Raw genomic sequence first — 25927 nt, 5'->3', positions numbered from 1 at the left:
AAAGCAAGTTCTATAAAGTGTGGTAGATCTATTTTAATACACAAGACGTACTTTGTTTATTTGCAGAACTGGGGATTGAACCCAGGGTCTTGCACTTTTACCTACTACCACTGAGGTAAACCACTAATATAGCAACACAAATGAGAAAATACCTATAATAAATGTAAGAAACATAGCTGGATACAGTGGCTCGTGCCTGTAATCCTACCTAGGAAACTGAGAGCTGAGGATCGCTGTTCAAAGTCAGTCAGAGCAGGAAAGTCCAGAACACTCTTTTTTTGTTGTTGTTTACAGTCCTGGGGCTTGAACTCAGTACTTGGGAACCTGAGATTCTTTTATTCAAGGCTAGCACTCTACCACTTTACCACTTAAGCCACAATGCCACTTCTGACCTTTTCTGTGTATGTGCTACTGAGGAATTGAACCCAGGGCTCCATGCATGCTAGGCAAGAACTCTACCACTAAGCCACATTCTCAGCCACCAGAACACATATCTCAACCACCAGAAATCTACAAGTGGCACTGTGGCTTAAAGTAATAAAACACTAACCTCCAGTGACAGCACCCAGGCTCTGAGTCCCCCAACTGACTAAAGCAAAAAGAAAAAAATTTAAGAGAAAAACTTTATATAGAGAATTATTGTTTATTATTTTATTTTATTTTGGTCAGTCGTGGGGCCTGAACTCTGGGCCTGGGCGCTGTCCCTCAGCTCTTCAGCTCAAGGTGAGCACTCTACCACTTGAACCACAGTGCCACTTTCAGCTTTTTCTGCTTACGTGGTGCTGAGAAATCGAACCCAGGACCTCATGCATGCTAGCAAGCACTCTATCACTGAACCACCTTCCCAGCCCCTGTTTATTATTTTAAGTAGCCTTGTATTTATAGCCGTGTGTGTGTGTGTGTGTGTGTGTGTGTGTGTGTGTGTGTGTGTGTGTGTGTGTGTGTGTGTGTGTGTGTGTGTGTGTGTGTGTGTGTGTGTGTGTGTGTGTGTGTGTGTGTGTGTGCTGGTCCTGGGGCTTGAACTCAGGACTTGGGTACTGTCCCTAAGCTGTTTTTGCACACACACACACACACACGAGGACTGACGTTTTCTGGGCCTAAACCAGCATGTTTCTGGAGCCTGCTTCCTTGCAGGGCTTGAGCCCATCTATAAACAGCTCTGACGCACCTCGGGCTGGAGCAGCTGTGCTGTGCGTTAAGAGCCTGCGTCACGGAGCCCGTCGCAGCGGAGGTGGCTTCTGAGAGCAACACGGCTGGAATGAAAGCCAGAAGGATGAGCGGGTGGATAACTTGGAACATTGCAAGCAGGGAGTTAACTGCGGAGGTGGGCCCCTCATTTCTAGATGGCAAGACACGGGCAAGACAGACGGGGGCTCAGAAACCAGGTGTGGGGCTGAGTGGAGAGGCCCGAGGGAGAGCCGGCCCTGCCACAGGCAGCAGGAAGCCCCGAGGTGCACCTCTGGCCTTAGCAGGGTAGAGCTCACTGGGGAGCGCCTCTTGGCTGCAGAGGGGCGATCGCTCAGGCACCCACGAGGCTGGGGCCTGCTGTGCAGTTCATGTCTGGACTCTCACCACTGCCAGGCAGGGAGTCCAGAGCCCTGGGCCAGCCACTGGGAGCCGGCGCCCTCCCAGGCCTCTCTCCCAGCTCATCAACTGGCAAGTGAAGCTGGGCTATCCCAGGCTGCAGGTCCCATTTCCGCCCCCCTACAGCCCTTTCAGGAGCGCATACTGCCCCCTGTGGAAGCAATGCAGTGGTGCAGCTGGGCTGTGGGCGGCACCTCTCAGGCGTGTGAGGCAAGGCAGAAACAGGCCCTCTACCGCCTGGACCACTCTGCTAACCCTTTTTGCCTTTTTGTTCTGTTTTGGAGATGCAGTCTTGCTCTACACTTGGGCCGGCCTTGCCTGTGATCCGCCTCTTTGTGTTTCCTTGTGTCACTGATGAAAACGGCACCTAGCCACTAGTCAAGATGGTGTCTCTCAAACCTCACCCTCCCCAGTCAGTGGCTAGCATTATAGGCATGAGACACGCGTGCCTGGCTTTCACAAGGTGGTTTTTGAGATGGGATCTCCATTCCTGTCCAGATGCGTGCTTGGACCATGATCATCTTATTTTATGCTTCCCAAAGTAGCTGAGATGACAAGCATGAGCCACCATGCTTAGCTTCTTCTGTTGACAAGAAGTCTCTTAAGAGTTTTCTGCCTAGGCTAGCCTTTAACTGTGATCCTTCTAGAAGTGGCGCTGTAGCTCAAGTGGTAGAGTGCTCGCCTTGAGCTGAAGAGCTGAGGGACAGCGCCCAGGCCCCGAGTTCAAGCCCCACGGCCGACCAAAAAAAAAAAATCTTACCGCCAACTGTGATCCTTCTTATCAACTTCCCACAAAGCTAGTATGACAGGCCTGTGCCACTAGCCTCAACTATTAGTTGAGAAAGGAGGTTTTGTGTATATGCTCAGAGCTGGCCTCAAATGTTGACCTTCCTGATCTCCCAAGTAGCTAGGATGGAAGGAAGGCAGGAGCCACTGGTGCCTAGCATCTGTATTTGTCATTTATTTCGTTATTTAGTTCTTTGTGTTGTTGCTGTTGTGTTGGTACTGTTTGGCACTTGAACTCAGGGGCTTCTGAGAGCAACAGGAAGCCAGCTATTGCTTGGTCTTTATTTTTGTCAGTCGTCGGAATTGAACTCTGGGCCTGGGCGCTGTCCCTCAGCTCTTCAGCTCAAGGTGAGCGCTCTACTACTTGAGCCACAGCGCCACTTCCGGTTTTGAGTGGTTTATTGGAGATCAGAGTCTCAGACTTTTCCTGCCTGGGCTGGCATTGAATTGCAATCCTGAGATCTCAGCCTCCTGAGTAGCTAGGATTATAGGCGTGAGCCACCAGCGCCTAGCTAAATTTTTTTTTTTTTTGTCGGTCATGGGCACTGGCCTGGGCACTGTCCCTCAGCTCTTCAGCTCAAGGCAACACCACTTCTGGCTATTTCTATGTGGTGCTGAGGAATCAAACCCAGGGCCTCATGCATGTGAGGTAAGCACTTTACCACGGAGCCACTTTCCTAGCCCCCCCAGCTGGAAATTTTTGAGCTAGTGTCTTTCTATGTAACCCAAGTTTGCCTGGAACTCCGAGTCCTCCTGCCTCTTTCTTTCCTAGCGGTGGTATTACAAGCATGTGCTCCCCCTCTAGTTACTTTATCACACATTATTCTGAATGCCAGTCAAAATTATTACTATGGCTTCATGATGACATGCTGTGACTAGTTGCTGGGAAGTAGAAAGCTAGAGAACTTCAAAGAACTTCAAGTTGCCAGCACAATCAACTATATGGTTAGAAGGCTGGGATTTTAGTCCCACCCACCCAACCTTTGGGGACAAGAGAAAGGAAAGTGAAGTTGAGTTGGTAGTCCATTGGCCAGTGATCTCATCAGTGATGCCAGAATAACGAAGCTGCCATACAACCAGAAAGACTGGGTTCTTTTTGTCAGTCCTGGCAACCCAGGTTTGTGCATGTGCTAGAATCTACCACTGAGTCACATCCACGGGCTGAGGGACTGAGGACTGAGCTCCGAGGGCTGCTGGTTAGCTGAGCACATGGGAGGTCCTGCAGTTTGAGCAAGCACAGAGGCAGGGACGCTGTGTCCTCCACCAAGCATCTTTTCCAGATGCCCATTTGTCCATCTGGGCAAAGCGCTTGCACAAGTTCTGGGAGCTGCTGCGGGAGCTAGCAGGCTGCAGGCCACCCAAGGATGGGGTCCGGGGAAGGAGAGCGGCAGCAGTGAGAGCAGGTGGACCAGGGACGAGGGGCCTGGCAGACACTGGGACATGGCCTGCGCCACCTCCTGGGGGCGGGAGGGGGGAAGGAAGCCTGGAGCCGGAGTAGGAAGGAAGCAGGGTGCTGCGGGGACTCGAACCCCGGCCCAGCAGTGTGTGCGTGCCACCACCAGCACCTTTTGCTTTTTTCCTGCTCACGCTCTCACAGACTGAAAGGTGAAAAGCAAAACCTGAGCGCGGCCATGAGCCGCGCCCAGGAAAAGAAACACCTGTGAGGCTCCGTGCTCGGCCCAGCCCGGGTGCCGGCTGCCCTGACCCCCTCCGCAGCTGCCGCCAGGGGACCCGGGTCCCCCAGCCCCGCAGCCTGCGTGCCCCACACCAGAAAACTCAACTACAGGCCAGAGTCCTGGGTGTCCTGAGACACTCACTGCTGACAGACATGTCCAGAAAGGTTCTAAGATGCATAGGGAGGGGAGAGGAGGGGTGAGGAGGGGCAGGGAGAAGAGGGGAGGGGTGAGGAGGGGCGGGGAGAGGGCTATGCAGCGCACACCTTCTCCAGGCTCCCGCTTTACTCCAGCTTTTTCTGTGTGTGTGGTACCAAGGAATCCAACTCAGGGCTCCATGCATGCTAGGTAAGCACTCTACCACTAAGCCACACTCCCAGCCCCTGCAGGCCCCCACTTTAAATGCGGCAAAGCACCTTGTGCTCTCAGAACTAGGAGAAACTGGGAGCACCGGCTTCGCTGGGATGCAGACCATCACACAGACATGGCCACCTGCCTTCCTCCTCTGGGCGCTGCACCGGCAGCTGTGTCCTCGCCGGGAATTGCCACGGTGTGAAATCCCAGTCAAAGCGCACACCCACCACACACGTGTGCGCACGCGGGCTCCTCTCACGCCGGCTCCTCACACTGTCTGCCCTGAAGCCCAAGCTCTGGGGAGGACCAGACCGCATGGCCAGGGCCAGAGCCCGGGGCGCACACCGCCCGCTGCACCCACGGCTGCAGCTCAGCCTCTGCCTCTTCCAGGCCCAAGGCAGGTTCCGGGAGCACCCCCTGAGCCGTGGGGGGAGAGGAGGGCCCTGGGTTTCCTCCCGTGAGTACCAGGGAACTCAGAAGCACAGTCCAGGTGAGAAGCAGGCTTCCATATGTGGGCTGTCACCTGCTGAGAAGTCAGTCTCCTCCACCTCCCCGGGGATCCAAGCAGACTCTGGTCTCTCTCTCTCTGTCTCTCTCTCTCTCTCACACACACACACAGCCTGAGTTCTGTGCACTGCTAGGTTAGCTCAGGGCCCACAGACCACACTGCCTCCACCCCATATCCCTCCATCCTCCCGTCAGCTTCTCTCTCCAGCCCCCAGCGAGAAGCAGACCCTTACTTACTGCAGCGGCAGAGGGAAACATCATGGCCATCTAAGTCCCAACCTGAAGACAAAGACACAAAGCCCGGGCCTTACAAGGCCTTGGAAATGAGGAAGCCAAATACACTCTGTAAGATGAGCAAAAGATTAATTCCCCACGTTAGTGACGCCACTCAGGTGTGCGCTGGGAGCCCACATGCCCACGCAAGGACCCACAGGGTCCGTGGCTTCCGGGAGCCTCCACACACCCAGCAAATGGCAAAAAAGTAGACAGTGGTATCAGCAGGGTCAGACAGAGAGCACCAGTCTTATCACAGTCCCTTAGAACTTTCCAGAGGGCACTGGGCAGAGCAAAAGCTGCCTTGGGTATACAGAAGATGTCATTGCCTCATTTGTAATGACAAAATGCTGGCTCGACCCACGCCCTGCAACTTCCTCAATTGGAAGGACACATATTCCCAGAAAGAGGCAAAATAATTACCAATCATAACTACCAGGACATGTAAAATCACGTTACAAGGGCTGAAAACAGGAATATTTTAAATTGTTACACTTGCAAAATTCAGCAGTTGAAAATAACCACACAAGCCTGGTGCTAATGGCTCATACCTGTAATCCTAACTGCACAGGAGACTGAGATCTGAGGATTGTGGTTCAAAGCCAGCTCAGCAGACAAGTCACTACCAAAAAAAAAAAAAAGCCAGAAAGCAGAGCTGTGGCTCAAGTGGTAGAGTGCTAGCTAGTCTTGAGCAAAAATCTCAGAGACAGTGCCAAGGCCCTGAGGTAGGTAGAACAGTGTGCCTAGCAAACCCTAGCAAGCTGAGACCTATGTTCAAACCTCAGAATTAAAAGTGGGCACATGAATGGAGAGCAAATGTAGCTACTATATTCAGTGTACATTATGTAAAAACTGAACTATGTAACGAGGATGGGGATGGATGGGAGAAATGGGGGCAAACAGAAGTGGTGACACTGATCTAGATTATACCCATGAAATCAAACCCTTTAAACTTAATTTCTACTTAATTATTTCTTACGTTAATAGCTATGTGAAATAAAATTTAAAAAATAAAAAATAGGACTGGGAATGTGGCTTAATGGTAGAGTGCTTGCCTAGCATGCAGGAAGCCTTGGGTTTGATTCCTCATATGCCATATAAACAGAAAAAGCCGGAAGTGGTGCGGTGGGCTCAAGTGGTAGAGTGCTAAGCTAGTCTTCTGCAAAAAGAAGCTCAGGAACAGTGCCCAGGCGCTGAGTTTAAGCACCAGGACTGGCAAAAATAATAATACTAGCTGGGCACTGGTGGCTCATGCCTGTAATCCTAGCTACTCAAGAGGCTGAGATCTGAAGATTGTGGTTTAAACCAACCTTGGCAGAAAAGTCCGTGAAACTCTTATCTGCAATTTTCCACCAAAATCCAGAAGTGGAGTTGTGGCTCAAGTGGTAGCAAAAAGCTCAGAGACAGCATCCAGGACCTGAGTTCAAATCCCAGGACTGGAACTAAAAAAAGTTAAAAACAGAACAAAACCTGCATAGGTATTTCAGTCCAATGAAACTGGAGTGAATGTTCATATGTACATGTGCATGTATACATGTGTGTGGTGTGCAAGTCAGCAGATGATGAATCTCAAGCACTAAGCACATGAGGGCCGTTTGTGCTGTTGAGAATCTTGATGGAGCAATAGCGGTGGATGTGGAGCAAATTAGTCATATGAGAGGATGCCCAGCGGGCTGATGCACACTCCTGTGACACAGGACGTAATACATCTGGAGAGGATCGGATCCAGGTGAGGAATATGACAGAGAATACCTTTCTACTCCCATGAGAGATTCATAGAAACAGCCGTACCTATCTGGATGTGATGGTTCATGCCTGTAATCCCAGCACTAGAGAGGTTGAAGCAGAATTTTGAGTGTGAGGCCACCGTGGCTTACAGAGACCCTGTCTAAAAACACACAATTTAAAATAAACAATGTCAGAAAGCATACATTCATTCAACGGCAGTGGATTTACACAGACTACTTCCTTTCAACCAAAAATGGACATTATTTGGAAAGTAAAAATTACTCAACATTTACAAGTTTTAAATCATCCACTTAAATAACTAAGGTAAATTACACATCAGACCTGGAGCTGCAAACAAAGCAGAGAAGATCAAGGGAGGCGGGTTAGGGACCCTGGGGGCCATGTCCTGAATGCCAACAGTGACCACAGACTGTACTCAGGCCCTTCCCTCTTCCCAGATGCTTTTCCTTTGGTATAAGCTCAAAGTCCCCGTCTGTGGGGAGGCTGTTCTCAGTGCATGTGCAGCTCTTCTGTAGCTGGTGGGTGGCTGTCACCTGCTACTCCTGGTTTGTGCCCTTGTGACACCAGGATTGTGAGTGGGGGCCACTGATGCTGCCTGCCCACACGTAAGCAACCAGCTGATTATCTGAGCAGGGAGGACGCGATGGAGGGACCACTGGAAGGTGAACGCCGCCGCCGGGTGCTCCATTTGCTTGTAAGGCCCTCAGTCAGCCTCACCCGCCACTGTCGCCCAGTGGCTTCAGTGGCCTCCTCAGAGATGCCCCGTGCTTAGCGTCTGCCGACCCTGCTGCGGCCCTGGGGCAGAGGACAGGGTGGGTCCCGTCATGCGGTCTGCACCTCTTCCCACCATCAGAAATGTGGGAGTATAGACAAGAATGATCAAGTGTGCAGTGCACCATTTGAGAGAAGAAAAACAACCAAACCAAATCCAAAGAATTTGAGAGGAATGAACAAACAGAGCTAAACTATCACCAGGAAGTAGAACTGGTGCTTGATCTAGAGCTGATCTATAGGCCAAGAAGACAGATGTCTATCAAGACAAACCAGAGAAGGCGGCCTTGCCTACATCTGCTGTCACCTAGAGGCAGCCATGCTCACAGGCCCGCAGTTCTATCGCTGAGAACCTGGACTGGGAGGAATGTCATGGGCCTGGGGATCAGCAGCCACGCATACACGTGTGCACACATCACAGCGAAACTGCCCCTCAGCAAACCCGCGTGCCCATGCCAAAACGGAAAGACAAGGAGATACCCAGTGCCACATACTTGTAGGCCCAGATACTTGAGAGGTTGAGATGTATTACTTCAGCTCATGAGTTCAAGACCAAGTTGGCCAACATTAAAAAAAAAAAAAATGAGGGGGGAACTAGAGACTGAGCTGTGTAGCTCAAAGCAAGCCACGCGCACAACTGCAACTCTCTAATGCCTTTTCTTTTCTTGGTGCCAGTACCAGGGCTGAACTCAAGGCTCCGTTCTCACTTGGTTTTTCTGCTTGCAGCTGACGCTTAATCAGTTGAGCCACGTCAGCAGTTTCAGCTTTTTGCTGGAGATCAGAGTCTCGGGGACTTTTCTTCCCTGGGTGGCTTTGAACTACCATCCTCAGCTCTCAGCCTTTTGAAAAAGTAGCTAGGATTCCAGGTGGGAGCCATTGGCCCCCGCTGTCTTGGCTGTGTCTGTCTCCTCTGACATCGGATCCCAGCTGCAGCCTCAAGTCCAGGTGGAAACTTCTAATTCACTTTTGTAAAACCTGAGGTTGAGGGGCAGTATGGGCTCAGCTGTCACAGGGCTCAATATTCCATTTGTATTAATGGAACCATTACTCGTCCAGTAGCAAAAATAGAATTAAAGCAGAAAAGCCTGATGCTTATCTTAAAACGAGCAGACAGTCTATTCATTTTAAAACACATGGAGGACTGCCTACTCAGGACTCAAGGGCCAGCCTTTCGCAGCTGGGTGCGGACAGCGGTGGCGCTGGCTGATCTGCATGAAGCTACCCAGCACAGCACCAAGCATGCTGCAGGCCGTAAGGACCACCCCTATTCTCTGCCACTAAACCCCCAGACTTTGACTGCTCATTCACAGAACACCTTAAGGTTTTTTGTGGGGGTTTTTTGGTGGTGGGAGGTATATCTTTCCCTTCAATTAAGTGACTTTTTTCCCTTCAGTGCTGGGTAGGAGTCCTAGGCAAGTACTCTACCACCAAGCTAAATCAAAGAACATTAGCAAGAAGGTAAAAGCACAACCCATAAAATGCAGGAAATATTTTCAAACTATATGCATTTGATAAGGGGACTATAATCCAAAATATCTAAAGATTTCTTGTAATTCAATAATAAAGACAAATACCTACTTTAAAAATGGGCAAAGAAGCCAGATGTAGTAGTGCATGCCTATAATCCCAGCACTCTGGAGAGAGGATCTAGAGTTCAAGGCCAGTTTGAGATACATAATGAGACATCTAAATAAACAGGAGATACTTGCCCAACACTTGTGAGGTTTGTGAGACCCTAGATTCCATCCCTAGAACTACAAGAAAAAGAAAGTGAATGAAAGATCAGTATAGACATATACAATGGCCAGCAGCACATGAAAGGTTGTTTGATATCAAAGAAATGCACATTAAATCACAAGATATTACTTCATATTCACTAGAATGCTCACAAATCTCACAAAAATTAGAACACTTACACATTCCTGGTGGTGTGTAAAAATTAGAACACTTACACATTCCTGGTGGCATGTAAAATGGTTCAATGGCATTGGAAATTATTTGAGCAATGCCTAAAAGAATTTTAAATACCAAGTTAGTTATATGACTCAGGAATATAACGGAGAACTGAAAATATGTTCACACAAAACCTTATACACCAATTTCCATAGCATGATTATTCTGAATAGCTCAAAAGCAGAAAAAGCCCAGTCCAACTGATAAATATATAAACAAAATATAGTTATCGATACAATAGAGTATTATTCAGCCATACGATGAGGTATTGTTACATACTACAATGAGAATGAACCTTAAAAAATTAAAGTCAGACATAGAAAGATACATATTGTACAATTGCACATATGAGTTCCATAAATTAGGCAAACTCACAAGCTCAAAGTACAATGAAGGTGATGAGGGACAGGATGCTGTTTTATGACTACCAAGCTTCTATTTGGGATCATGAAAAGTCAGAATTGGAGGGCTGGGGGGGAAGTGGGAGGAGATGAGGGAGGAGAGTAACACTTCACCTTTACAATTAAATTTAAATTAAAATCAGAATTATACACTCAGAAATCTCAGAATTGTACACCTGCAGGCTAAGAGTAGTGGTACATGCTTATATTCCCAGTTCTCAGGACCAGAGGTAGGAGGATCATGGGTTCAAGGCAAGTTTGGGCTATGAAGAAAATTTTATGCCAACCTTGGTTACATAGTGAGACCCTATCTCAAGAAGAAGGAAAGAAAAATCGCATACTTAAAAGGCAAGAATTTTTATAGCATATAAATCATCATTCAGTTGTCAGAAGGAAAAACAAACTTATTTGAAAAGGAAAGTTCATTATTGCTACCACAAAATAGTACTATTAAATGACAGATAATTAATTAATTTTTTTTTTTTTTTGTCGGTCGTGGGGCTTTGAACTCTGGGCCTGGGCGCTGTCCCTCAGCTCTTCAGCTCAAGGCGAGCACTCTACCACTTGAGCTACAGCGCCACTTCCGGTTTTCTGGTGGTTTATTGGAGATAGGAGTCTCACGGTCTCTCTTGCCCGGGCTGGCTTTGAACCGCAATCCTCAGATCTCAGCCTCCTGAGTAGCTAGGATTACAGGCATGAGCCACCAGCACCCGGCCAGATAATTAAATTTTAAGTGCCTTTTGGGCACCTGGAACAGGGCTGCTAGAGATTGGGATACAGCTCCTCGCCTTCTCCACCGTTTGCTGACAGACCCACTGCTGAGTTAAGTGTGAACCATGATGTTCATAGCCTCCTTAATATGTTCACAGCCCAGCTGAATGCTGGCAGCTCACGCCTGTAATCCTAGCTCCTCAGGAGCCTGAGATTGCAGTTTGAAGCCAGCCCAGGCAGGAAAGTCCATGAGACTCTTTAATTAACCACCAGAAGACCAGAAGTGGAGCTGAGTATCAAAGTGGTAGAGCGCTAGCCTTGAGCGAAAAAGCTCAAGGACAGGGCTGAAGCTCCCCGTGTTCAAGCCCCATGACTGACACCCCCCCAAAAAATAAAATCACAAAAATGTGAATAAGATTGTTTTTAAAGTATGGAAAAAACAAAACAGAACAACTCTCATGCCAAACACTTGTTCATCATTACTTATTTAAAAACTCAAGGGGACAGTGCCTGGTCTATGTCAAAAAGAGTGCAAATAATAAGACATATTATTTCACCAGCCCAGCACCCATGTCTGAGATATGTTTATCTTTCCTTACAGGGGGGAAACTGAGGCAGAGAGGAAATAAATAAGAGGTGGCTTCAAGGTGACAGCCAGTAATAATAGCCTGACTCCACAGCCTACACAGCTAGCAGAAGTCCAGCCATTTACTTACAACACAATCATAGTCAGACATTTTAATAGAAAAACAGTCTGACCACAGTACAAAACAAGCTTCAAGGAACAAATTTCATAATAAATGTGCATAATCCATAATGAAACCCAATGAACAGGAAGGCTAGTTCTTAATAACAAGTTCAATATGCTAATAAATATAAAATTCAATATAATACCTAATATTCATAAATAAATGACAAGGACCTAACAGTACCAAGCTAAGAAAATAAAAATATTGAATTGGTAGAAGAAAAGATAGTTATCTTATGAAACAAATTAAAGTCCAAAAACAGATTTAGTTGCATTTGTCTAACTGGCATTTCAAATCAGTAGAGAAAGTAGAATTATTCAGTAAATAGTATTGAGGAAATCAGCCATTTTTAAACAACCAAATTAGATTCTTACCTTATACTGTTCAGCAAAGCAACTTCTACATGGATTAGAGTTTAATGTCAAAAAGGAGCTAGAATAAATGTGATGTAGTCAACCCTAGTAATGAAAATGGATAGATTTGATTACAAATTTACAACTAGCAGTGACAAGACCTTATACCTACACTTGAAGGCAAATTACCCACTTGCAAAAACACTTGGCAACATATAAGCTGTATGTCCTCACATAAGGGGTTTTCACGTAGCAATGAGAACACAGGTGAAGCACATCAGCTGATACACAGCAAGCTTTCATTCTGCTTCTCAGAACCAAAAAGAGCAGATTAAAACAATATGCAAGGCCCTGGTTCTGCCCCAGCACCATAAAACAAAACAAAGTAAAAAAAAAACAAAACACTGAGATAGTTTGTACTTACAAATGGACATGAACTGGAGCCTCTTTGTACAACGACTTGAAGATTAAAAAGACAAAACAGGGAAGGTAAAACCAAAGATGGGGCTGGCCACCATGGGAGTAGCTTACTTCTGTGAGAGAACAGGGAAGAAATCTCACCTGTAGGGGGCGCGCTTGGCAACGGAAGTCAAAGGTCTTTCACTACTGGTAGAGAAAGATACTCTATCAGTAGTTAAGTCAGAAAAAAAAATCTAATTAGAAACTGTAAGGATTTGCCTTAAGTAAGAAAAAACATAGCCATCTTTCTGAAGCAGATGCAGGCCACAGACTTGCATGTGGCTCTGTACTCATAAGCCCCTCAATGCCTCCATTAAGCCACATGGAATCCCAGAGAAAAGCTGAAGCAACAACAGACCCCTGACCACCACCAGCCTTTAGGGAGGAGCCAGCAGGCCCAAAGCAGCCCCTAAAACCAAGCCATCAAAATGGCAGCACTGAGACACCAAAGAAAGGGCAAATTCTGGCCTGTAAAATCTCTTGAGTCAGAAAGTCATCCATTTTTTCAGTTTCGCGGTCTGTGGCAGGAGGGAAAGGCAGATGGCGGTGGAGCACAGGGGGAAGGTGCTAGTCACAGAACAAAACCCACTGAAACATCTCAGGTGCACAGAACTTCCAGGAAGAGGAGTCAGCCCTCCCAGCCATTCTCCTTGTGACCTTGGGTGCAGTTTGCTAAGTTTGCACAAATTCTTCAGCATTTCTGGCAGGATAATGCATATAGGCACATTTCAACCACAAAGGTCACTTGGCAAAATAGGGTGACAGCAACAAGCAACCATTAGGCAAGAATAAATACATAAAAGTCTCTGTGCTGGGGCAGCTATTTTGATGGGGAAGTCTGACAGAAGGCAGGTTAGAATCTAGACCCAGAGGCAGGCGAGCCGACAGACTGCAGCCTTGTTTAAGTCAGTTAAACTGATGGGAGAAAATGGAAAGACTTACTTTTGCCTAGGAAGACAAAACATGAAGACATCATGGAGAAAGCTAATTATATAAGAACAGAGAAAAATCGTGGAAAAATTGGATAATGAACTACAACCATAGGTACCATGTGGCGTATATCAGCATGGAGTGTATTTACAACCATGTGGGACTGGCACATGAATAGACGGGTCAGTGGCTTGATCAGCAAATGGTATAGACGGTAGCCTAAGCACCCTTCACTCACCTAGCATGCCAGACTAACTCAGATCCAATCAAAAAGTAAAACCTTAAAAGTACTAGGGCAAACATGAGACTTAACAGAAAAAATCTTGAGCTGTATAGCGTTTCTGAACTACTCAAAATCCAGAAGCTATTAAAATATGGTGAGTATATGTGTATATATATGCTTAAAACTCTAAATAGAAAAATATTATCAAATCAAAGATCAGTGAGAATGGCAAAGCATTTCTTTTATATATAAAGACCTCTTGTAAATCACTAAGTATATGACCCAATAGAAATCCGAATCCCAACTATAACTAAACATTATTTTCACCTCTCACACAATCAAGTTTAAAGACACATTATGTCTGTCACTTGGAACCTCTCTAGAGAGGAGCAACAGCATACGAGTATATTAGAGTGTAATATTTAAAACCATTGGAACTGGTACACAAATATACAGCTTTGTGCAGGCAAAGAATTCTCTGAAAAGCAAGCTCCAGCAACTGGCAACCACAGCTGCCTCCATCAGAAGGGAGGATGTACATTAGAGGATGTCACTGTTACCTAGTTTGGAATTGTTTCTTGGAGCATTTCTACACAGGTAGGGGAGAGGACGCAGCAGCATGGAGCAGAGGCTGGCAGGTTGTGCTGTCACACCCAAGTGGTGGATCACACAGCTGTTGCATTACAGAAGAGCAAAGGGGACATTGTGCTGGTTACTAGAGGAACCCCAGCCTTTCCTTATGGAGATAAGAGGTTGAGCCAGGGGTCAGCTCAAGAAGAGAAGAGCCACAGCCCTGGCTATGCTAAGCATAGCCTAGAAACAAACAAGACCACTGAATATTACTTTGGGCAGATATTATTATAGATGTTGTTTCATCTGCACCCTATTTGAAAGAAGAACACCAGGAAGCAGTCACTGGGTTGGAAGCATCCATTCTTACTCCATGCCTACTCAGATACCACTGGACACCAGCCTTGGTAGGTGGGAGCTCCCAGCTGATCTTAACTGAATTTCACGATAGCATGTGAGGAGAAGACCAATTATCATCCAACTTTGGCGGCAGCAGCTCTAACCCACTCACAGAACTGGAGTCCTAGAAGAGGGGATGAGTGGAGCAGGGGTGGATGCCTGGAGCTGCCCAGCCGGGCCTCCACCAGTGCTGCCCTGAGGGCACAAGGAATTCAAGGCACTAACTGCGGTGCGGCTTATATTGGCCAGAAAACCCTAGAAGCGGGCTTAAAGCAATCAGTAGGAAAAGGCTTAAAATAATTGTGCTGACACAAGTATTATATAAAGCCAGGAGAATCAGAGTACACCTTATTATTAGAGCAGATGCTAAAACCAGGATACATTTGAGTACACTGTCAGAGGGGAGATGAAGGAAGATAATGAAGTCATTAAAAATTACCTTGGGGGAAGGGACTTAGGTATCACATCTTAGGCCTTTCTGTAATGTTAGATTTTAAAATTCAAAACATTTAAATTGAATTAGAACATTAAATTGAATTGATAAACAGAATTGAAAAAAACAATTCAAATAATAACTACAACTGAACTGGATTTAATAAAAGAATAATTTTTGGCTTAACCTTTCCTATCAAACAGTCCTGACAAGCAAAGGATTAAATTCATGTCACTATGACCATAGGTACACATAAATAAGTGATGTAATTTACCAACAACTTCTGGGATTTTTTTTCCTTTTCGCAAAAAGCATATATAACCCATAGCATAAAAGATTTTATTAGCAGTGAAATATTGAAATTCTTTCAGAGTTGGCAAATTTTAATTGCATATGCCAAGTATCTAAGAAGTTATGAAACCCAGATACTCTCATAGTCAGGTTTGCAACTGTCTCTCGGGAGGCAAGAGGGCAGCGTGTGTGCCATCCTGTGTGCCAGCCACTCCACATCTCCGCGCCTCCCTGTGAACCTCACGCCTGTGTGCCAGGGACTGTATGTGAAAATCATCACACCGCATTATTTGCGACACCAGAAGACCAGGAAGAGCATAACTTTCCACCAATGGCAGAACAACAAAATAACTCATGATATGGCCAGGTTAGGAATACCACTCAGTAGTTTCAAAGAACAAAAGCAGTTGTATCCTAACTAAAATAATTTCCCCTACTGTGACATATAAGAAGTCAGTAATGATACACGGTATGCAATCCAACCTTGCCACTGCCTTAGAAAAGGAAAACTATGTGACATCCTCTGAGGACGGAAGTAGGAACAGAAAGAGCTCCGGCAGGAAGCACACGCATAGGTAACACTGGTTACCTGTGGACAGGGAGGGCACAGGTAGTGCCAGCTCTACTGCATGCTTTAGTCTATATCATGAGGGAGCACGCGTATTCGCTGCTGATACATCACAAGAGTCAACCCATCACCATCCATGGAAGAATCCATGAATTCAGTGCAAACAAGGTTTTTTGCATTAAGATAAAAACTAAAATATATAACTGAGAAACATTTTGATATTAAGCTGTACGAAAAGAAAGCAAATGAAAGAGAGACCCAAGTTCAGGGTGACGTTGCCTGGTTACAGCGGGAGGAGGGGCGTGGGTCACACATGCTACTTCTCTACTGACCAGGCAATCAGAAATGTTACATTATTAAACATAAACAAGGAAGCAAAGTCATGTTATGAACCAAGGATAAAGATTAACCCAGTTCTGTTTACTCAAGTTCTAACAAGGGAAAGACAGTATTCTTACCTCAGTGATGGCGATTTAAGATCGTTGTGTTTTATTCAAAACAACAAAAACCAAAGGCTGAAATTTCCCTATGTTGATCCAGACACATAATTATGTGAGGCTAGTACTGGCAAGCCTGGAGTAAAAAAGCAGAGTATCGACTTGAAGTTTACTATTCAATTTTACCGGCACCATACCATTAGCTATGGAAAAAAAATGAGAAAAAAATTTAAAAACTTAGGGGGGGAGCAACTGCTGACCTTATTATTTAACATGTATTTTTCACAAGATAAAAAATTTCTGGTGGTTATATATGAACTCCAGTGACATACGTTTAATAAAGATAACAAATTGCATGCAATGGAACAATCAAGTAAGTAAAATTGAAACCACATTCTCACAAGGGACAAGTATGAAGAGTCATAAAACTAGTAGATGCTCTGAGTCCTAAATTGCCAAGTGAGGTCAGGATTACAATTAGATCTACTTTGACAAGTCTAAACAAGTTGAGCTGGGGGATAAGGTGTCACACAAATCTATAGACCAGGATCTAATCAGAAGACGCACACGCATTCTCCAGAGTATTCCACTGTGACAACTTCATGCAGACAGGATGACACTACTCCCATTCCTTCTGATCACAGGGGAAGAGCAAGCTGGGAAGGGGCTCACCCCACATCAACAGAGTACACAGTAAACTCCAGTGGGGATCCAGGGTTAAATATAAAAAAAGGAAACCATACAAGTGCCAGGAGAAAATAGTGAGGTGCTCAGGGTGCAGAAACTCTTGATTTAAGAAGGTGGGTCAGTGGCAGAGTGCTTGCCTTGCACGCACAAGGCCCTGGGTTCAATTCCTCAGCACCACATAAGCAGAAAAAGCCGGAAGTGGCGCTGTGGCTCAAGTGGTAGAGCGCTAACCTTGAGCTGAAGAGCTGAGGAATAGCACCCAAGCCCAGAGTTCAGGCCCCATGACTGACAAAAAAAAAAAAAAAAAAAGAAAAGAAACATTTTGTCCAAGGATTTTAAAACAAAATAAACTGTAGACTCTACAATCCAGAAAAATATCTGCAGCAAATATAGCAAAGGAAATTAAAATCCTTAGTATGTAAATAGCTTTTTACAATACAACCAATGGATAAAACTAGGCGCTCAAGAATGGAAAAATCACAAACTGCAATGACCAAACACGAGATGTTCAGTTTCACCAGCAGCCAAAGCAAGACACACACAGGGAATGTAGGCTGCACCTGTCAATTAGGAAAGATTTTTAATATCAACAAACCCATTCTGTTCACTAGTGAGAAGACAATTTAGAAATTGCCCTCCTTGGAGAGCATCATAGCAACATGAACCTGATGTTTCAAGTCTGACATGTTGTTCCTTCTAGAAACCTATTTGTATATCTCAAAGAAATATCAGATGAGCTACAAAATTATTTTTTAAAATTCCTAAAAGGAAAAACCACCCAATAGAACAACCCATACGTTCCTCTAAATTTGACTGTTTAAATCAATTCAACCATGCAATGGAACTTCATGTCATCACGAAAAATGCTTCAAATAACACATTCACTATATAGTGGAAAAAGAATCACAACACAGAATTTAAGAACATCATTTATGTGTTTAAAAATGCATACATAGCCGATGTATAGGAAAAGCAAAAACCATCAGGACGTGAAGTATGCCATTTATGCTGGCTACTGGGAGATTACTGAGGTCCCCTCCAATTGCTTATTACAAACTTCATGGCAAACCCTTTTATGCACGAGACCCAATAAGGAGTTAGCTCAAAGAAGGCAGGCGAGGAGCAATGGTCAAAGTATATAATAAGCACGTATGAACACAATAACAAAACAACATTGGATTGGGAGTAATTCAGGAGAATGATGAAAAGGATAACCATTGATCAAGATACAGTATAAAAGCTGGGCCCTGATGGCTCATGCCTCTAATCCTAGCTACTCAGGAGGCTGAGATCTGAGGATCGTAGTTTGAAGCCAGCCTAGGCAGGAAAGTCCATGAGACTCTTATATCCAACTGACTACCTGAAAACCAGTAGTAGTTTGAGCTGTGGTTCAAAGTGGTAGAGTACTAGTCTTGAGCAAAAGAGCTCAGGGACAGTGCCCAGACCTTGAGTTCAAGCCCCAAGATGGACCAAAAAAAAAGATGCATTATAAAGTTATTTGTTGAAGACTAACTCATACAACTACTTAAAAACAATATTTTAATATTTCTCCCTTCAATATCAGCACCAAACCACAAGTACTACACCAGAGCCAGAGTTTCCTCCAGAAACTTAGCTACACATAAGGTTAGCCAGCACATAAGGTCTTTGCAGTTCTTCAATGGTCATGTCCACAAGGTAAACTGGAGGCCATTGGGAAGTGGGGGAAGTTACTGTCAATCCCTTTTTGTAATTCAGGCTATATCAAGTTGTCTTCCAACCTGGAGGGGTCTCAACTTGTTCTCAGGCTATTCTTTTTTCTCAAATCCCACTTTTGTTGTTCTTATTTAAGTGTGCAGAAGATAACTAAGTTCAGTAATGAACTCCATTGGTGCACCCACAGCGTCTGGTTGCTCAAATCAAAGACTTAATTTAGACCCATGTGTAAGGATGCTAAGCAATGCTTGTCGTAATAAGCTCCCACAAGGACAAGAGTTCTTTCCTCGCCTTCAGCTGCCACCTCATCTCTGCTCTTATTAACAAGTCCCATTCCACAACCACTTCCAATACCAAACATCTACACCCCTGTGGGTAAATTCCTTTGCCAGCAGCTGCTGGGAAAGACTGCTATATACATAGGTGTTTATACAGTTTTCCTCAGGATGGAAGCCAAGTTTATCATCATTGTATAAAGAAACAAGACCCGTTCTCAAAAGACAAAGAAAAGGGGTAAGAAGCCAAGTGATCGGGTGAGACAGGCCTGGGACAGGTGACCTGCACAAAGCAGGGCCTCTGTCCTACGCAGTGCCAGGAGTCCAGATAGGCTTGCCAGGCCATGTGGCTGCCTTCCTCTTGCCATCTGGCACTACAGTGTATAAGGAAGGACTCACCAAGGAATGAGCAGGAAGCAGAGGAGACACACTCAGCAGAGAGCTGGGTCAACAGCCAGCAGTAGAGCCCAGTCTCCCCCCAACTTCCTTGCACACCACCACCACCCTCTTTCACAGTTTCTATTTGGGATCCAGAATTGTCTCCTATAACACCATGAACACCGTGTGACGGATGACTCAGCCACAGAATCATGCGCATTCTCAGCAACCAGGATGAATCACTGTTGTTACTCAACCCTCCCCTCCCAATGACTCAGTTTACAGGCTTCTGAACCCTCCATTTACCTCCACCCTTACACAACCTTCATCAAATAGAGAACAAAGCCTTCAGTCAAGAAAAACGAAGCCCAGCTCTTAGCAGGAAATGTTCCAGATTACCAAACATACTCCCCCACCTACACTTACCTTTACTGGCCATATGGCACCACATTTTGAACAACTATTACCAATTCCCAACAGGGAAGGGCCCCTCCCCAACACCAGTTTGCAGGTCCATCAGGACCCATCAGTTGTAGCTGAATAAATAAGTCTAGTGGATGCTAGTCTAGATTCTAGTGAACCATGAATCTTGGCCTAAGCCCACATACAATGATAGATCCAAACTTCATTATAAAGGCAGAATGATAGGGGCCAAGCAACATAGTAAACAACAGATTCTAAAGAGTTTAGAACTTGAACCTTTATTTGTGCTGTAATGAGGAAGAAAACTTGGTTAGTAACTACGTACATGATCCAGCAACAATTCTTGCCTTACAAGTATTTTTTTTTCAGCCACCTGTTTTTCCAGCTTCCATTTCACAATAGCATAGCCCAAAATACTTCCCCATACAAATATGACTAACACTCATGTTCCAGAGCAGTAACTATGACTCCCAAATCACTGGTTAAGAACTGAATTCCCACACCAATATACAAGCATTAAAAAGGAACCCAGAAGACAGAAAAATCACAAGGGTAATTATTAAGGATTTCAGATTTTTAAAAGTTATCAAGGGCAGAGATGATTTCTAAAAGACCACTGCACTGGTATTACCTTTTGATTTGCTAAACTGCTTGTGAGTGCTATTTTCCTCCTACTCCCAGAGCATTTAAAAACCAAACATACAAACAGATACAACTATTCATGCTCCTCTTCGCAAAGGAGAAGAAATTGTTACCAAATTTCACAGGAAAAAACCTCTTGGTTCTCTGTTACAATGACTATCATTTGAAAAACAGTTTAGCAAGTAAGCAAAACTTTTGCTGTTATAATTACTGATCAACCACAGAAGGGCAGGTATGTGTTCAAGGCATCTTAAATTCCTTTAGAAACCATCTTCGCTTTGTTCAGAATTTGATCAGTTTGATAAAACGCGAATTAACAACCCAGAAATGCTCATCTCATGATTCAAGTGCACACTGTACAACCCCACAAATTAAGCATTTAGATATCTTTCCAAGGCATTCTGCTCCTGAGAACTCCCTCTGCCCCAATTTCAGTAAACACATGTGGCTACCTACATAGCAGGTAGACCTTGTGACTCAGTTCAAACCCTGCAGTCTCCCAATCTGCACAAAGCAGAACAATTCTGCCTTTTTCCTTTAAATGTTCGAAGCATTTTTAGAAATCTTGCCAGCAACTTTCATTGTTTTCTATGCAGCAATTCAGCGTAACACATTTCCACCATTTTCATTTTTCCCAGGCTCTATTTACTGTTTCCCTCCAGAAAATTCCCTTCAACCCACATTCCCAAACCAGCCTTCAACCCACTCATTACCACCACACCACCTCCCATCCCCTTTGCTGAATCCACCAACCCTCTCTCCCCCACTTCATTCACCCCCCCAACTCCCAAACATGACTGCCAGAAGAGCCCTCACCCTACTACAACTCAAACATCTGGTCCCCATTGGATTACCAAGAAAACTTCAAACTTATTCCAGTAAAGTGCAGAATTTAAGAACTGAATGAGGCAACCCATGCCCACCTGAATAAAGAAAATGTAGCAAGAACATAAACTCTGAGCTAGTGGTGTTGTAGCTCAGTGGCAGAGCACTTGCCTAGCACACTCAGACCAAATTCCCAAGGGTGGATTATCAGCCCACGAATCATTCTCATCTTAGCAATGTGCAATACCTTCAACACTCTAGATGAGACTTGCCACCACCCATATAGAATGAGAATGACCAGATAGCACCACCCCAGAATTTAGCACATTCTGGGTGCTGGTGGCTCATGCCTGTAATCCTAGCTACTCAGGAGGCTTGAGATCTGAGGATGGTGATTCAAAGCAGCTTGAGTAGAAATGTCCATGAGATTCTTATCTCCAATAAACCACCAGAAAACTGGAGTGACGCTGTGGCTCAATTTGTAGTGAGCTTGCCTTGAGCCGAAGAGCTCAGGGACAGTGCGCAGGCCCAGAGTTCAAGCCCCACAACCAACAAAAATTAATAATTTAGCACAACATGACACCCCGCACGGCCCCCCCCATTTGACAATGTTTAATAAAGTTCCCTCTGCCTAAGGCATTTAAAATTGAACAGCTTTCCCCACCACCCAAAAGTTCTATAGGCACATTAAGAATTTCTCCAGCCAAAACAGGCACGTGGTGAGGTCCCTCTGGGCTCCATATGCAACTGTCTCTACAGGACGTGTCTTTCTGCGCTGTGGCATCAACGTTTACACTGTTCTACTGCTTAAGAATCTTCTCGAAGCACGTGAAAACCTCTCTTCCCCAGGAAAGAAGGGGATGCCTGCTGCCATTCCTGCGCCTGGAGAACGGTGCTCCCAGAACATTCATTCAAAGCTGATGGCCCCTCAGAAGCGATGTATCTGCTTTGGCCTTTTTGGTTGCCTCCCTTCTCGCCCCCCACTCCCTCCGCCAAGCTCATGAACTTAAAATGGCTGGTGGCTGCCTGAATACAGGGAGGGCTTCCTGAGCCAGGCTTAGCTGGACACTTGGCACTGGAGCACCTCCTCCTCCTCCTCCTCCTCCTAAGACTCTGGAATTCAATCTGCAGGCGTCAATTTAAGCGGGCTGCATCCTCCAGGCCTCCCCTCCTGCACAGCTACCACGCACACCTGCAGGGGGGGAGGGCTCCATTTCTCCGGGTGCCATCTGTTCGCCATGATGAACACTACAGTAACATACCACGGCCGGTGACCTCCGGTGGAAACCACTGCTGTAGAAGCCCATCCAAGAGTGGCAAGGTTCAGTTTCCACCCTCAGCCAAAGCAACCCCACCCCACCCCCAAGCCCACTCAGCAGGGCGTTTCCTTCACAACTTCGTTACCAATACCAATACCGCCTCCAACGACTCCTGACTTCCCCAAGCTTACCAGATGACCAGAAAGGTTTTAAGGGATGGATAACCTCAGAGTTAAGAGGGAGGAGAGAGGGCAGAGTGAGCTCACAGGAGAGGTTAGCACCAAATCTAGCAAAGTCCAGGGTGGGGACACTGACACCTGGAAAATAAAGCGTTGGTCAATGTTGCCCCAGACACAACATCCTGCCTCTGCTGCCCCAGGCCTGATGACACGAGGCGCCACACCAGTGCCCGGTGAGGAAACCGCTCCTCGGGCCACCCCTCACCTCCGACCCCGGCCTTGACTCACACTCAGCCCTGGACTCCTCCAGGCTGAGACCCAAATTACATACCACCCTGGGCCAGAGCGGTCAGCCCGGCGAAGCTAAGTCCAGTCTCCACAAGACCAGGCCTCATCCCCTTTGTCTGGAAAAAAAAGGGGGTGCTGGCATTGCCAAGTTCAGAGTCAGCCCCCTCCCTGCCCCCCGGCTACGGCACCCACGGCCGGACAAGCTCGTCTCCAGGGCCTCGAAGGCCCAACCCCACCTGCCTCCAGTTTTTCCCGCCTGTCTGCTTTCCTCCTGATCCCCAATGCCAGGACTCGGGGCCCAGTGAGGCCCCCACCCCCGCCCGGGCGGTCAGGTGCCCTCGGCCCAGCAGGCAGAAGGCACAGCCTGGCCCGAGGGCTGCAGGCCGCCATCCCCGTCGCCATCCCCCCGCACTTGTCCTCCCCAGCCCCGTGCTGCCCACGTCCCCACCGGCCTCGCCTAACTCTGTCTTTCCCCCCCACCGCTGGCCCCGGCCGGGACGCCGGCCCTGCCTGTGCCTAACTGGGCCCCGGCGGGCCACCACTTCGGCTTTTATAGCCCCGGGTCGCGTCACCAGGACCTTCCTCCACGGGGCGACTCCTCCACGACACTAGGGGTGAAAAAAGTCCCTCCCCGGCCCGGCCCAGGGCGGGCCGCCCCGGGGACTTTGGGCCTGCCCGCCCCCACCGCGGGCCGCTCCCTCCCCTCCCGTCCCCGGCGGGGTTTCGGGGCCGGGGAGGGGGGTGCCGAGGACAGACCCCCCCCAGGTGCCACGGGGCGCACGTGGGGGCGGGGCACGGCCCCTGGACGGAAAGCCGGGGTGCGGGGCCCAGGGGCAGGGTGGGGTCAGGAATGAATCCGGGCAACTGCCAGGGTCACCTCAGGTCACCCGGTTCCGCGCCGAGATCCGAAAGAAGTGCCGGCGCAACGTCTGGAAAATTCCAGGCGGCGGCGGAGGGATCTCTGCGGCGGCGCATCACTGCGGGGGCGGCGGGGCGGGGGCGGGGCGCGCGCGTGACTCAGGGCGGCGCCGCCTCGTGCTCCGCGGGTGACGTCAGCGCCCGGGCGCGCGGGCCGCGGTGGGGGCGGGGGGCGGCTCCAGGGGTCAGGTCAGCCCGGGACCTTCACTCTGGCTTTGTCGTTTTGTTTTTGTTTTAAAGTCAGCCAGTGACGGTTCTGCGGTTATTCGGTCAGTGGCTGTGCGTGAGCCAGGGGACGGTGGGGGGGGGGGTCCTGTTTGTCCCCCTGGGAACTGGGATTGGAAGTAACAACAGATCAGGCTGTGTCTGGGATAAGACACAAGGATTTGATGTAATTTCGGGGACACCAGCTGGTGGATTCCATCTTTCAGCTCATTGTCCTTGCCAGCGCACAGTGGTGAAAGGAATATTGGCATTTTTTAATACCAGTCCTGGGACTCGAACTCAGGGTGTGGGCACTGGCTCTGAGCCTTTCTAGCCCAGGGTTGGCCCTGTACTCCTTTGAGCCACAGCTGCACTGCCGGCCTCCGCCTAGGCTGGCTTTGAACAGCCATCCTCTGTCTCAGCCTCCCAAGTAGGGAGGATTGCGGTGGTGAGCTACCCGAGGCCGGCCAAGAGTGAACTTAAATTAAAAAAAAACAATTTTAAGCCAAAGTTGTCTGGAGGTGGCTTGTGGCTTGTGATGAGCCTCGGGAAATGGGTTTAATGACTACTCAGGGTGCCAGCCGGGCTGCCCGCTCCGGGAGGGTCCAAATAAACAGTACATTCTTGTGTCCTCACTCAAGGCTGAGCAAGACCTGAATGTTTAGTGAGGGGTCCTGAATGTTTAGTGAGGGGTCTGTCCTGTGTGGCGACAGGAGGAGAAGATGCAGCCTGAGACCCCCATGAGACCTGTGTCCACCTACCATGGGACGGATGGAAACTGTACCAGGCAAGTTACTGGAACAGTAGTCTGGCACAACAAGAAGTCTCCTTCCTGGCTGACCTTCCACACCCTAAACAAAACCTCCTAGGGACAACACGCTCCCTGGGCAACCAGGAGGGGGGGGGGGCACGTGGGGGGAGGGTTTTTTCCTTTGCCTCTGCAAGGTGGCATCAGCAGGCAGGGATGGACTCACACCCTCCCCCTCCCCCCAAAAAAATCTGCTGACTCTCTTGTGACTACTTTTCAAGCCTGGTCTTGTTCACTGGTGGCTGCTTAAGGTTCTGTCACCTAAAATTCTTCTTATTCCTCCCCCGCCCCGCCTCCCCCCCATCTACCAATCTACCCTGTCTTATCCTGGCAGGGGTGGGGTGACTTGGCCTGCAAAGACAGTGAGGAAAGAGGGACTTGGCTCTCAGAATGTTCTAGAAAGTTCGGAGGCCTGGGTCAGAAACCAAGCAAGTTTTCCTGCTGTGGAGTCGGCCCTTTGATATAATGTCAGAGAGATGCGTAGCTGTTACTGTTCCTTGCCTCCTGAGCCCACGCTACACTGATCGTCCTCATTCACATGTAATAGTCCTACATCCCAGAAACAAACTTAGATTTTGTTTTTCCAAAAAGTAGAAGTTGAAGCCAGGTGCTGGTGGCTCACAATCCTAGCTACGCAGGAGACTGGTATCTGTGGTTGGAAGCCAGCCTGGACAGGAAAATCTGTGAGACTCTTTATCTCCAGTTAAGCAGCAAAAAACAGTAAGTGGAGCTGTGGATAGAGTGCTAGAGCACTAGTTTTGGGCATAAAAGCTTAGGGACAGGACCCAATCCCTGAGTTCAACCCCCAGTACCGGCACTAATAAGAATAGCTGTTGGATTGGTTGTCACTACAGGGTAGCATTCTATAAAGCACAGGCTACTCCATCACAACTTAATAAAGGCCTTTGTGTCCTTGTATCACAAGCTGCCCCGTCCACCCCCTCAGTACTCAAGAATAAATGTCTGTGTTTGGAAACTCTCCTGGCCTCCAAGTTCCACACAGCTGGTTTTCTCCAGCAAAGGAATGTATTTATGGAGAGGTTAAAACCACACAGGGCTGTTCTGTCCCACTTTGAAGGCAGGGCTGTGCCCGCTTCACCCTGATCCTGGTGGCTGCTTCAAATAAGGCAAAAAAATAACCTCCAGCCCAACTGAGGAAGAAGGCCTGGTGG

The 25927-nt window shown here is 47.3% G+C and overlaps 1 long non-coding RNA gene across 1 annotated transcript; it reads right to left on the bottom strand.

The window, feature by feature from the left end:
- Nucleotides 1-4003: 4003 nt before the first annotated feature.
- On the bottom strand, nucleotides 4004-23344 carry LOC138824312 (uncharacterized). Its single transcript, XR_011371057.1, has 3 exons — nucleotides 6488-23344; nucleotides 5729-5799; nucleotides 4004-5183 (listed from the first exon to the last, which is right to left on the bottom strand). It is a non-coding gene; the product is annotated as an uncharacterized lncRNA (long non-coding RNA).
- Between the last annotated feature and the right edge of the window lie 2583 nt (nucleotides 23345-25927).

Source organism: Dipodomys merriami, unplaced genomic scaffold, assembly GCF_024711535.1.
Source record: "Dipodomys merriami isolate MVZ:Mamm:240054 unplaced genomic scaffold, mDipMer1.0.p SCAF_128, whole genome shotgun sequence".
In the NCBI taxonomy this organism is placed as follows: domain Eukaryota; kingdom Metazoa; phylum Chordata; class Mammalia; order Rodentia; family Heteromyidae; genus Dipodomys; species Dipodomys merriami.
Note: the sequence above shows the minus strand (reverse complement) of the source record. Positions and strands in the feature narration are given on the sequence as shown.